Here is a 12800-nt window from a genome sequence, read left to right as displayed (position 1 = left end):
AAGGAAACCTCAAGCAAACCACATTTCCTGGTGAGTAGTACATTAAAGGGACAGTTCACCCAAAAATGAAAATTACCCCCATGATATACTCACCCTCAAGCCATCCTAGTTGTATATGACTTTTTCTTTCAGACGAATACAGTTAGAGTTACATTAAAAATGTCCTGGCTCTTCCAAGCTTTATAATGGCAGTGAATGGGGGTTGAGATTTTGAAGCCCAAAAAAGTACATCCATCCATCATGAAAAGTGCTCCATACAGTTCCAGGGGGATGAATAAAGAAGAAAGCCTTTTGAAGAAAACTGATGCATTTGTGTAAGATATTTAAATATGAATATAAAATATTCATATTTAAAACTTTATAAACCATAATCTCTAGCTTCCGCAAACGGTCATACTCGCATTCACGAAAAAGTGGTGTCCAGCGGATGATGTAGGCGCAGTGTAAGCTCTGGTAAAAAAAAAAATAAAAAAAAATAAAAATAAAAAAAAGCACAGAGGAGAGAGCAAAACAAAACACCAGTTATGAATTAGAAGTACAAAACGAGGATTTGTAAAGAAAAATGTCAGAGGATTTCAATATAAGCCAAGAGGCGACTGGTTTTCCTATGCTGTAAATAAAACTTGGTTCTCGCGAGACGATCATATTCTCACCTGAGCTTGCACTAAGCTCACGTCATCTACATTATAAAGCATGGAAGAGCCCGGACATTTAATACAACTCATTTTGAATGTATTCGTCTGAAAGAAGTCAGTCATAAAAACCTAGGATGGCATGAGGGTAATTTTCCTTTTTGGGTGAACTATCCCTTTAAAATACCACTGATGGTCCTCTCTGACACACATTTGGATAGAAATGCTAATCTAGAAAGTAAAGATGCAAAGGACAAATCATTGAAAAACTTGGGCCAATATACTTATTTAGGGATTCATTTCGTTTTGTAGTTAACTGACAATTAATCACTAAAAGTAATGTTTAATGCAGTTAAAAGTATGACAGTTATGAAAAGTTAGCATGTTAACTTTGGCAGCCCTAAAACCCATCAAACATATTGATCCGGTTTAATTTTATTCATCCAGCCCAGCAACTGCCGCCATTGGGCATCCAATTGTCATCTTCTGCTCTCTAGTGTGTATATGGTTTTATCACAGCCAACAAGACAGCTGAAAAGCATGTGGCATTACAATGTGAGCAGTACAATGTTCACTTGTGTGACATTGTTCTCTCAAATTAATCTGGGTGGTCTTATTCTATGCAGTGGCAGCAGCTAATGGGTCGATCTGGACTGGTTCAGTTCAAACCGGATTCACAAGGGACTCTTTAGGGGTTTTGCTTCCATCTGCCAAGTTTCCTTGAAAAGAAAAAGCCCTCACTGCAAAACAAAGCACAGTGTATTCCTGTAATGAGCTCATAGACAATACATATGGCCTGGCAGTTTAATTGAGAAAGTCAGCCGACTGCACAAGCCCAACAACAAAAACAAAACTCACAAAGGACCTTTGCAGGCACGTACGGAAGACATGCTCGCTCTATCTTCATGATGTCTGATTGAGCTTTCCCTCACATGAACGGCTCGCTGGCTCGGGTCCATCAATGCTCATTTGTGTTCTTTGTCTGTCTGCAAGTCAACAGTTCTTCCACGATTCCCTTCACCTGAACACCAATCTCTCATCCTAAATATCTCCTTATGGTTCCTATCGAAAATCTTGCCCCATTGTTGAATCTACACCATCCAATAAACCACTGATTTCCTCAGAGAGCACACACTCAAGCATCACAGAACAGCTGAGTCTTATTTTTATTAAAACACCCCACAAAAATGGTTTTGTATCTATCATTCAAAATTATCCTCTCACAACCATGCCTCATATGTTTGCCTGGTCAGACAGCTTAATGAATCCGAACAAAGAAAAGGGGGCAGACCAACCTCAAACTGATGGAGGTAATTTTTTTTGGTCTCCAGGGATAACTCGACAGGATGTTTGCTCACTGGCGTCATCCCCTGTAAATCCTTTGTGCTTTCATGAACAGTGATAGCAAGAGGCATTGGTCAGACCATAAAACATGTCTTTTAACCCATTACAACCAGTTCAGATTTATTTAAACAATCATTTTTATCCATCTGTGCTATGCTAAGTGAGCATACAGTACAAAAGTTACATGTTAAAACTAAAAGGCAGGATATCCTGCTTTCAGAGTTTTCCCCCTCCACTAATTTTTCACTAGCAAATGTGCAGCAGAATAAAATCATTTTCTATCTGTCCAAATTACAACCATATGAGACCCGATTCATATTCTCAGAGAGTTTGTGATTAACATAAGGGAGATTAGCCCTGTACTCAGATAACCCAAGACTTCTTTCCCCCACCCTTCACAAATAGACACCAAGCCAACACACAATCCTCTCCAAATTAAAACCGTAGCTATTCACTAGCAGCTTTTGCTTACCATACAAGAGAGATCTGCTCCTTTCCTGGGCCTTTTAGTATCCCTGTGGCTTTATATCAGAGAGACGAGCCAAAGAGAAAGACAGAGCAGTTGTAATGCAATTATTTTAGTCTTTAATAACCAGCATTCCTGCAGTGAAGTCTGAGGGATCGTGGTTTATGTTAGATGGACACTGTGGGCTATTGTACGCCTTAAAAGCAAGGACGAGAAACAATACACTGCTGCTTAGGCTAGGGAAACCTTATAAATGGTGGTACTTTGTCTAAAAGTTTCAAATACCCTGAATTATCTTGCCAGGTAACAATTTCATCATATACCCACAGGCTAACATCACATCACTTCCCAGCCAGAAGAAAACCAACACTGCAAGTACCCAAAATGCCTTCTTATTCAGATTGCACGACCACATTCCTTGAGGCAGTCCAACATCAGCTCGGCAAGCAATCAATAGCATGTAATTATGATGACAGGCTCTCGCTCTCCTACGCTGTCAACAGATCAGCCTGTTGTAAATTACTTTGTTTGATGTAGATTAATACAAGAACAACCTCTCAAACATGCGAGCATACACAGTCACACACATTTATACCAGAAAAATGTGCTGTTGTGGGCCAGAATCAAGTCCTATAAGGCTTGTTCATACCGCCATGACCTGACACAACAATGCGAGCTGCCAATACAAAATGGCATATTTACTTGAAAGGCACTGCAAAAGATAATAAAACTTGTCGGAGAATGTCTCTTTACGAGTGTAGGCTATTTTATCTTAAAACGAGGGACAAAATCAGGATGTGCAGGAAGACAAATACTTATATTCATAGGAAAATAAGTCTCCATTTATGTTGTAGTTTATGGTCTCTAGATATATTACATGTAGGGCTGCCACTAACGACCATTTTTATTTCGATTAATCTATCTACTAATTTTGATTTATCGATTAATCTAAACGATTAATTTTCCGCAAAAAAATTCACTTTAAAAATATTTTATTAAACCAAATGAAATCCAAATTTCTATGAAATCTATGAAAAAGTAAAGTGCAACAGAGTGCAAGAAGCAAGTGTCCATCTCATAGTCCAAGTGAGAATGACAACATATCCACGTGTTTTAGTCTACAAATAACAAAATTAAAATAAAAAAAACACTTATTAAAAGGAGTATTTACCAGAATTTATTTAGGTGAAAAATGTAAATCTGAAAAAATAATTTTATAAAATCAATTAATTGGAGATGCTTTTTATTATTAAAATTTAAAAATGGAACAATTAAAATGGAATCCAGAAAATAAATGGAAAACAGAATTTGGTACAGATAAAACTGTAAAACTCAATTAATCAGACAGGCTTTTTGATTAATCAAATTTTAAAAACTGAATTTGGAAATAAAACTGATTTCATAGAATAAATAATTTTTTTTTTTATGGTAATAAAAATGGATTTAAGTGAACAATAGCTTTTAAAATGACTTAAAGTTCATATATAATAGCAATGATGTAATAATAATTAGTTCAAATAAAGTATCAAAAGCAAGAAATCATATGGTTTTATTGAACAAAACTGTTAAAATACATAATGTATTATAAACAATAGAAATAATGTAGATTACGCGTTACAACAAAGGCCTGCAGGGGGCGTCGCCGGCCTGACGATTATTTTTACACATTACTGTTTAATATTGACCAAGCACCATTTAATGGTTACACTTAATCTTTAATATTTGGCCCTTTCTTTAGGACAGAAATGCTACAGCCACTGTAATTAAATGAATGTGGACATCAAACCGTGTAAACTCAGAGTGAGGGTTTGAGCTTTTATTTTGAAATCTCGATGTATTCTGTGTTTGTGTAGATTTATAAATGATTTACCTTACAAATCTGATGAAACGGCGCGTGTTGCGTTCCCAGATGAACGTTATAATAAACACAAACTCACAATAACATGCAGAGATGGAGTATGAGACACTCCACAGATGTAAATGATAACAGTTTCTGTGGAGCTACTGTGAACGGAGCCGCTGTGAGACACACAAACTTAACCTACACTCATGTTAATAATTAAAGCGCTTATACGGTGTTAGAACTACATTGCATATAATTATTTAATTAAATCATACCATTTGTGAATTCACAATTATGCTTAATTATGGGTTAATGGCTTAATTATGCTTAATTTTTAAATGGGTTTAATATATCATGCAGCCTTGGAAAATAGTCTAAAAATGTGTTTTATGGATTCTTGTCCGTGAAATGCGCCACTTCCGGTATTTTGCCGGTTAGCAGACGCGAGCAAAATGAAGTCGACGATTTTTAAAATGCCGTCAAGCAAAGCTGATTCAAACACTTGGGAGAGCTTCACAAGGAGTGGACTGAAGCTGGAGTCAGTGCATCAAGAGTCACCACACTCAGACGTCTTCAGGAAAAGAGCTACCAAGCCACTTCTGAACCAGACACAACGTTAGAAGCGTCTTACCTGGACTGTGGAGAAAAAGAACTGGACTGTTGCTCAGTGGTCCAAAGTCCTCTTTTCAGATGAAAGTATATTTTGCATTTCATTTGGAAATCAAGGTCCAAGAGTCTGGAGGAAGAGTGGAGAGGCACTGAATCCAAGCTGCTTGAAGTCCAGTGTGAAGTTTCCACAGTCAGTGATGATTTGGGCTGCCATGTCATCTGCTGGTGTTGGTCCACTGTGTTTTCTGAAGTCCACAGTCAACACAGCCATCTAACAGGAATGTTAGAGCACTTCATGCTTCCTTCTGCTGGCAAGCTTTATGGAGATGCTGATTTCATTTTCCAGCAGGACTTGGCACCTGCCCACACTGCCAAAGGTACCAAAAACTGGTTCAATGACCATGGTGTTACTGTGCTTGATTGGCCAGCAAACTCCCCTGACCTGAACCCCACAGAGAATCTATGGGGTATTGTCAAGAGGAAGATGAGAGACACCAGACCCAACAATGCAGATGACCTGAAGGCCGCTATCAAAGCAACCTGGGCTTACATTACACCTGAGCAGTGCCACAGGCTGATTGCCTCCATGCCACGCCGCCTATATATGGGTTTCACTTTCTGAAATGAGTGACAAAAAATAAATTGACCTTTTTCACGATATTCAATTTTTTTTAGATGTACCTGTAGTAATATGTACCCTTAAAAGGATAGTTCACCCAAAAATGAAAATTCTGTCATTAATTACTCAACTCATCCTCAAGTCATTCCAAACCTGTAATACCTTCATTCATCTTCAGAACACAAATTAAGTTAAAGCTTTCTGACCCTGCATAGACAGCAACGCAATTGAAAGGTTCAAGGCCCAGAAAGGTAGTAAGGGCATCTTTAAAATAGTCCATGTGACCTCAGTGGAATGTTTTCTTTGCACACAAAAAGTAGCATCCTTGTAGCCTCATAAAATTACCACCACTGATGTCACATGGACATTTTAACAGTGTCCTCACTACCTTTATGGGCCTTGAACATGGTAGTTTCATAATGAACGAAGGTCGTACGGGTTTTGAAAGGCCTGAGGGTGGGTAATTAATGACAGTATTTTCATTTTAGGATGAACTATCCTTTTGAGTATACTACTAAGAACCATTTCCAAGGGTAGACCAGGTACAAATGTGTCCCTTTAGGCACCTGCACCATTGACAAGCTGTTATACCACTAAAAAGGTACAATATTTGCAAATTTGCAGTGGGAACAGCCTTTTATCCCTTAATTTTAATTTTATCAGGATGGAAATTAATTTAGGTGTTAATATGGAATAACAATCTAGTGGCATTACAGAAACTAAAACTAGAAATGCCTACTAGCGACCAATTAGCTCAGTGACTGGCAACATGCAGTGAAATATTCCCTGGCAGTATGAATGTGAATTCAAACCTGCTGGTCTCAAACCAGGAACCATTAACAGCAAGCCAATAATTTCCTCACCACAAAGTTTTCAAAACAGTGACGCAATTTGGTTAGACAAAAAAACAACTAGACGGCAAACAGCTAGTTCGCTCCCAAATCAAGTAAGCTGTGGCACGTTGTGATGGGCATCCAGTTGACGGACAGCCCATTCCCAGATATTGGAAAAGAGCATACAGCATTCTTCTATTGATTGACAGTTATGCCAGCTTCACTGTCCAGCACACAATGTTCTACCAGCGAGAATGTTGTCATGACATTGCCACTTCCACAGTGGGCACAAGACACTGTCTTCATCTTCACTGCGTTCTTTTACCAGACAACCAATCATTCCTGAAGCCAATCAGGATAGTGCATCCCACTCCTTTATTCAACCCTCCAATTCCCATAACCCCCTGCCCCTGGCCTTGATCTACAATTATCAGCGCTAACTCTCCATTTTCACAGAAAAAAGGCAATTTAACGCTTAGAAAGGTTAATGAGTGAATAATTAAATTTTTAATGAAGTCTGAAAGCAGCCTGACTGGGAGGAAAACACAGAGAATGGAAAAAGTGAGAGAGCAATCTGCCCGTGTCCAGAAGGCGAGTTTAATCCTTGACACCTGTCAAAGTGCTCAGATGGTGCAGAGCCCCATGGTTCATTAAAGACTGCAGTTGCACAGAAAGGCTTAACCCAAGAGCCTCTGTTTTGAGATGGACCTCTCAACCCAGGGGGGAGGTAATCCACACAAAACTGAAGATACACTCCTTTCGTTCAATAACACATCTGTCTGAGGTGCACTCAGACCACACCTCACATTTACCGCTCTTTCGCAGACTCTGCAGGGTGCTCAGTCAAACAGTAACCAGGAGCTTAAGCAAAGCATTTTAATGCAGGACATGTCAGCCATAGCAAAGCATTCAATAATGATATTTAAGAGTTTATTTATGCACAGTAGAGGGTGCACTGAAAATTTAACGTGCATAAACGTGCGCACGTGCCAGTGGGATGCATCATGCTCAAAGATGTAGTCTCCCACCGAGAGTTGGCGTGGAATACAGTTGGCATTCTGCCCAACGCTCTCCTCGAGCATCCATCCCCCAAAACTGCAAACCAACAGACCAACCGGCTTGCTGCTTGGATCAATAAACTGGCAAGGAGACTTAATCGTTTCCACACACCAGATTTTCACTTCCAGTCAATCGTGCACCTTCCCTGGCTTTGAACTTGACATGCAGCCAAATGTGCAGAACGGAGCAGCCAAAATGTGAAATCAAGATCACTTCGACTGGTTTCAAACACCGGTATCCACTGGGGTTGATGGGACTGCAGGGGGCCTGGCCTTTAGAGGGGTTTCAGTGGTGGATGCATGAGACCGAAGAAGAGGGGATTATGGGGGCCGGCCGTAAGGGTCTATTGTTCGGGCCTGAGAAAGTGTGTAATGGTTGCATGTATGCATTCAGAGCATAAGAGAGCATCAGCTTCTCAGAGCGATAGGGAACCTTCCAGCAATGAAGGGGCGGGTTAGTAGAGTCTTGCAGAGCTCTCTCAATGGTCTATTAAAAGTCCAGGACACTTGTCTTTCAAAGGAATTAGGCCATTGTGGCGAAGCGATGACTTTGTGTTGGAAAAGTTGGCCTCGGTTTTGAGTTTCTGGCTACTATAGGCTAGGTTCTAGAAGGCAGATTTGATGTATACTGTCTAGCAGGCTTGCGGTGGCCACTGCAAAGACCACAAGCGTATCCCATGTGTCATTTTATGATTCTGAAGTGTGCTCAGGGTGCAGCCACTATGGCCCTTTTGCAATGCCAAAACTGATGCAGGCTTTCACCAGAGTCTATGTGGCATTACATCACCAAAGTATAGAGGACCACAAGGGCTTAGGGCAACATTTGGGACAGGGCCCTGGACCAGAGAGTAGCAATGTTAAACTGCTTCTCAAAGGGAAACTGCTGCATGGAGCTACTAAGAAGCAAATCCTTCCAGTCTGTGAATGCAATTATCTCACAGGCCTTGAGTTCCTTCCACCAACAGCAAATATATGTTGTCATCATAATCATACCAGTGTTTTTACAAGGAAAGACAGCTAATCTATCTTGTCATTCTGGAATGAATCTGGACCAGCAGGAAGGTGGGAACTAGACTGGTTAATTACTTAAATTCATTTTCATAAAAATTGCTGCAAAAGAATTTGGAAATATTAAACAAAAATGGGAAAAACAGCAAAGAGTGGAAATAGGAGAAGTTCAAAAGAAACCATTAGGAAAAGCAAAAAACTAGTACTCTTTTGTGCCTATGCTAAAGGAGACACTCTTGTGAGACTGAACAGTGGGCAAGCGAGGAGACAAAGCGTGTGTTCAGGTCTCCCCCTTTGGCCTTTTCACCTCACTCTGGCATAGTAGTTTTTAAGTGTCTCTCTCCACACTTAAGTCTCTTTTCTCACTCTTGGATAATCACCCTTGCAGATCATTAAACTTTAAAAGTATTTGTGTTTCAAAAGGCACAGACCCTCAGGAACACCACCGAGAATGAGAGCCTCAGACCTCTATCTTTGCAAAACAAAATGCACACAGAACAGAAACAGATACAAAAATGCACCAGAACGAATTTCCTTCATAACCCAATCTAGAACAAAAAAATTAAAGTGACTGTTCTTTTACTCACTCTTACATGACGTACCCAGTTCTGGTACGTTCATGCTGCTTTTCCCCATATGATGAAAACAATGGGTAACCAATGGTGTCTGGCGCCAGTGACATGAAACCTTGAGTGACGCATGTTTATATTGAGCCTAAATGAGATTTTAAAGCCAAGGTGGAAAGGGAAATTAACAGCTTCACCTTTAAGCTTTCTTCAAGTCTAAAGTCCTTCACTTCACTGTTGATTTTGTTGCCATTCTTCCTGTAGTTCACACACAATGCAAACCCAGACCACAAGAACCTGAACCCACAACCCAAATTCCACCACTTAGTGTAAACCTCAAACCAAAAGCCAATCTACTCATTTGAGAGAGCCCTGCCCTGCCTGCCTCACTGTTTTCTTCTTACTCTATCCAACCAGAGAAGAGGCTAGTGCGGTTTAACTGAAAATAATCTTCGGAATAACACAGCTGCTTATTCCCAAGCAAATCAAAAGATAAGCCATCAGCACAAACCACTAAGACGACATATTTCATGTAGTAATTACAATCATGGCTAACAACAGAATGTTAATTGGCGGAATTAACATGGTATATTACGACATGCAGTGACTGCAATTTAAAGATCAAAGTCTGAGACAGTTCTTTGGAAAGGCCTTTGAATCGCTTGCAAAATCGCTAGCCCAACGTCCCAGGGCTATTGTGTTTCAGTCGGGCTACCAAAATGCATCACTGCCCTGCCCGACGGGTTACCTTAAATACAGGGCTCCCAAGCAATGTTCTTAAGCTGTGCTCTTCTAAACCGCGCTCTTCTTCCACTGCGGCCGCGCAGAAGAAATAATGTGCTTCGCGCACACAAAATTGAGTTGGGAAGCCATTTGATTGAATGCCACCAGTAAAAGGGAAAGAATAGCAATGCTCGGGCAAACCGCTATAGAGCTTATTTCACGACAGAGTTAGAACCAGTGAATGCGGATTACAGGTTTCATAGAAAGAGAACGATATGCACCAAATGAGTCGCTGTAGAAACTGAATACTTCAATGGTTGAGGTGTGCTCAACACAAGAGACAACACAAACGCAATGACATGTGAAATAAAACGTCCTCATGTATTAAAGAAGAGTGGCTTGATTAAGTGCTGGAAATAGCGGAGGATGGGCAAAGAACGTAACAAAACTCTGAAACATGTTCAGTCACACACAAGTATATTGTACAAACTGTACTTCATCATGATGTTTAGACCGCTATAGAAGAATTCATGTGTTCACGTTTTTTATATATTTAACTTACAGATCTCATCTTAAGTTTTGCTTCAGTTTCTATTCTATTCTATTCTATCAGTTTAAATAGTTTGTTTTGATAATATATTATGTTAGGGCTATTATAAACCTGATAAATAATTGACCTTGTTTTTGAGTCTGACTTTGAGTCTCTTGCTCAAGGCTGTATTCATTTCAAAAATACAGATAAAACAGTGATATAGTGAAACATTATTGCAATTTCTAATATCGGTTTCCTATTTTAATACCTATACTTTGATCACAGGTATAAATGCTATTTTAAATCTGAATTTTCAGCATCCTTACTCCAGTCTTCAGTGTCCCATGAGCCTTCAGAAATCTTTCTAATATGCTGATTTATTATCAGTGTTGAAACTGGTGTGCTGCTTAATATTGTTTTTTTGGAACGTGCTACTTTTTTCTTTGATTCTTTGATTAATAAAACGTTTAAAAGAACAGCATTTATTCAAAATAGAAATATTTTCTAACAATAGAAGTATCTTTAAAAAAAAAAAAAAAAAAAAGAAAAAAAAAAAATTTCTGACCCCAAACTTTTGAATAGTTTATATTGTAACAAAATCTCTATTTTGACTAAACACTGTTCTTTAGCTTTTTTTTTAAATAAATATCACAGGTCCCAGTATAATAAAAAAAATACAGTATAATAAAAAAATTAAAAAGCAGTACAACTGTTTCCAACATTGATTAAAAATCAGCATATTAGAATGATTTCTAAAGGATCATGTGACAGAAAATACTGCTTTGCTTCACAGGAATTAATTACATTTTAAAGTATATTAAAATAGAAAATATTTATTTGAAACTGCAATAAATTTCACAATATTGTTTTGTAAAACACAGTATTTATCAAATAGATACAGCCTTGATGAGCATAAGAAACTTCTTATAAAAAAAAAAAAAGTTTTGATCCAAACTTTTGAACTGCAGTGTATTGTACAGTAAAAAATGTTCTCTCAGGTAACCTAAAATGTACATCATTTAGTTACATCAAGGGTCAAATCAAATATAAAATAGCACATTAAAGTTAGGTTACACACTTTTTTGTGCGCGTGCTGTACAGGTCTGGTATAAAGAATGCTTTTGCTCAGGTGCCCGAAATGTCCGCCCAATAGAGAAAAGTTTTGCTTAGCAAGAAAAAAAAAAAATTAGAGGGAACATTGCTCCCACGGGTCCTTAAATTTGATACAACTAAATTGAAGAGTTGTTGAGGCCTTAAGATAGTTTTAAATGCGTTAAATGGTATAAGAAATAATTTTTCAAATTGCCTTAAATAGATTAAGAATTCTGCAGATACCTTGTAAATGGTAAAATAAAACTTTCCTTGATATTCGTTGATATTTGTGCATTGAAAATGTTTTTGATTGACATTTATGGTCTTTATTTTATTTGGGCTAGTTAAATAAATTTTCGGGCTACCAAAATCTGAAGAGTACCTGCCCGAAGGGCTACCAGGGATTTAGAAATTTTGCGAGCCCTAGCCCGCCCTTCAAGCTGCGATGACTTGAGACTTCCTCAGTCAGTCGACACCGATTTTAATTTTCCCATATATGACTGCATAAACTGGAGTTATGGCAGCCCAATTAAAATACTATTCCAGGTTAGCTGGCTCGCCTTTCAAGGCCAATTCCACTCACGGGTATCTCTTCAAAAAAGTCGGAAAGAAACGAATGGGAACAGGGTACAGAGAGAAAGGAAATGGCACAGCAAGAGCCTGGAAACCAAAACAGTACCACATAAACTTTTATTGTTGAGTTCACCGCCGGAGGAAACAGAACGGGCAACACCTGCAGTTTGTGGTGTGAAAGATCAAACTGATGCACAAATGTTTTGTTCTCGGTGTGTGACATACTTACAGAATTGTGATATTTTACATATACACATTAAAATAATCTGATTAGGCCTAATCGTTCTTTTTTTTTTTTTTTTTTTCTTCATTGTTTTGTACAGATGCCAGACTGATTTGTTAAGGAGAACTTGTTAAAAATATTAAAAAAAAAAAAAAAAAATCACCAGATTATTAAACATAGACATGGATATACCATCACTGCAACGTAAAGAACTCATACCATGGTATTCTGGTCATTCCACCTATGAAATGAAAACTATTTAAGTCATTCTCAAAAAAAACACAGATGCACCAAGCAACATTTCACTGTTTAATATCCACAAAAGGCAGTTTATTGCATATATATATATATCCATCCCAGCACTTCCATAAACTGCTTTGCTTTTTCCCTTTAGAAATATTCCATGTACTGAGGCCAAGCCAGATATTTAGTTTGGCTGCGCTCACAGCTGGGGGACAACAGACAGAATAAAATGAATCTAGGCAGGATGAAGAATGGCTGGTCATTCACTCGAGGGGGTGCCTTTGTTTTCAACTACACACTGCCTTCTACACCCTCCTCAGTGGACTACAGACTCTCCCTCTCATACACACATTAGCACAAAAGATACCATTGAACAACTGCATGCATTAAAACATGACAGCAAGCTTTTCATATGGAGAATTCTTTTTTTTCCTGT

General features: G+C 38.6%; 1 protein-coding gene across 1 annotated transcript in view; it reads right to left on the bottom strand.

Annotated features, from left to right (window-relative positions):
• The window catches only part of LOC306853912 (nucleoredoxin), an 89985-nt gene that overhangs the window by 55879 nt on the left and 21306 nt on the right, over positions 1-12800 (bottom strand). The window lies entirely within an intron of this gene.

Source organism: Barbus barbus (genome assembly GCF_936440315.1).
Source record: "Barbus barbus genome assembly, chromosome: 34".
Taxonomy (NCBI): domain Eukaryota; kingdom Metazoa; phylum Chordata; class Actinopteri; order Cypriniformes; family Cyprinidae; genus Barbus; species Barbus barbus.
Note: the sequence above shows the minus strand (reverse complement) of the source record. Positions and strands in the feature narration are given on the sequence as shown.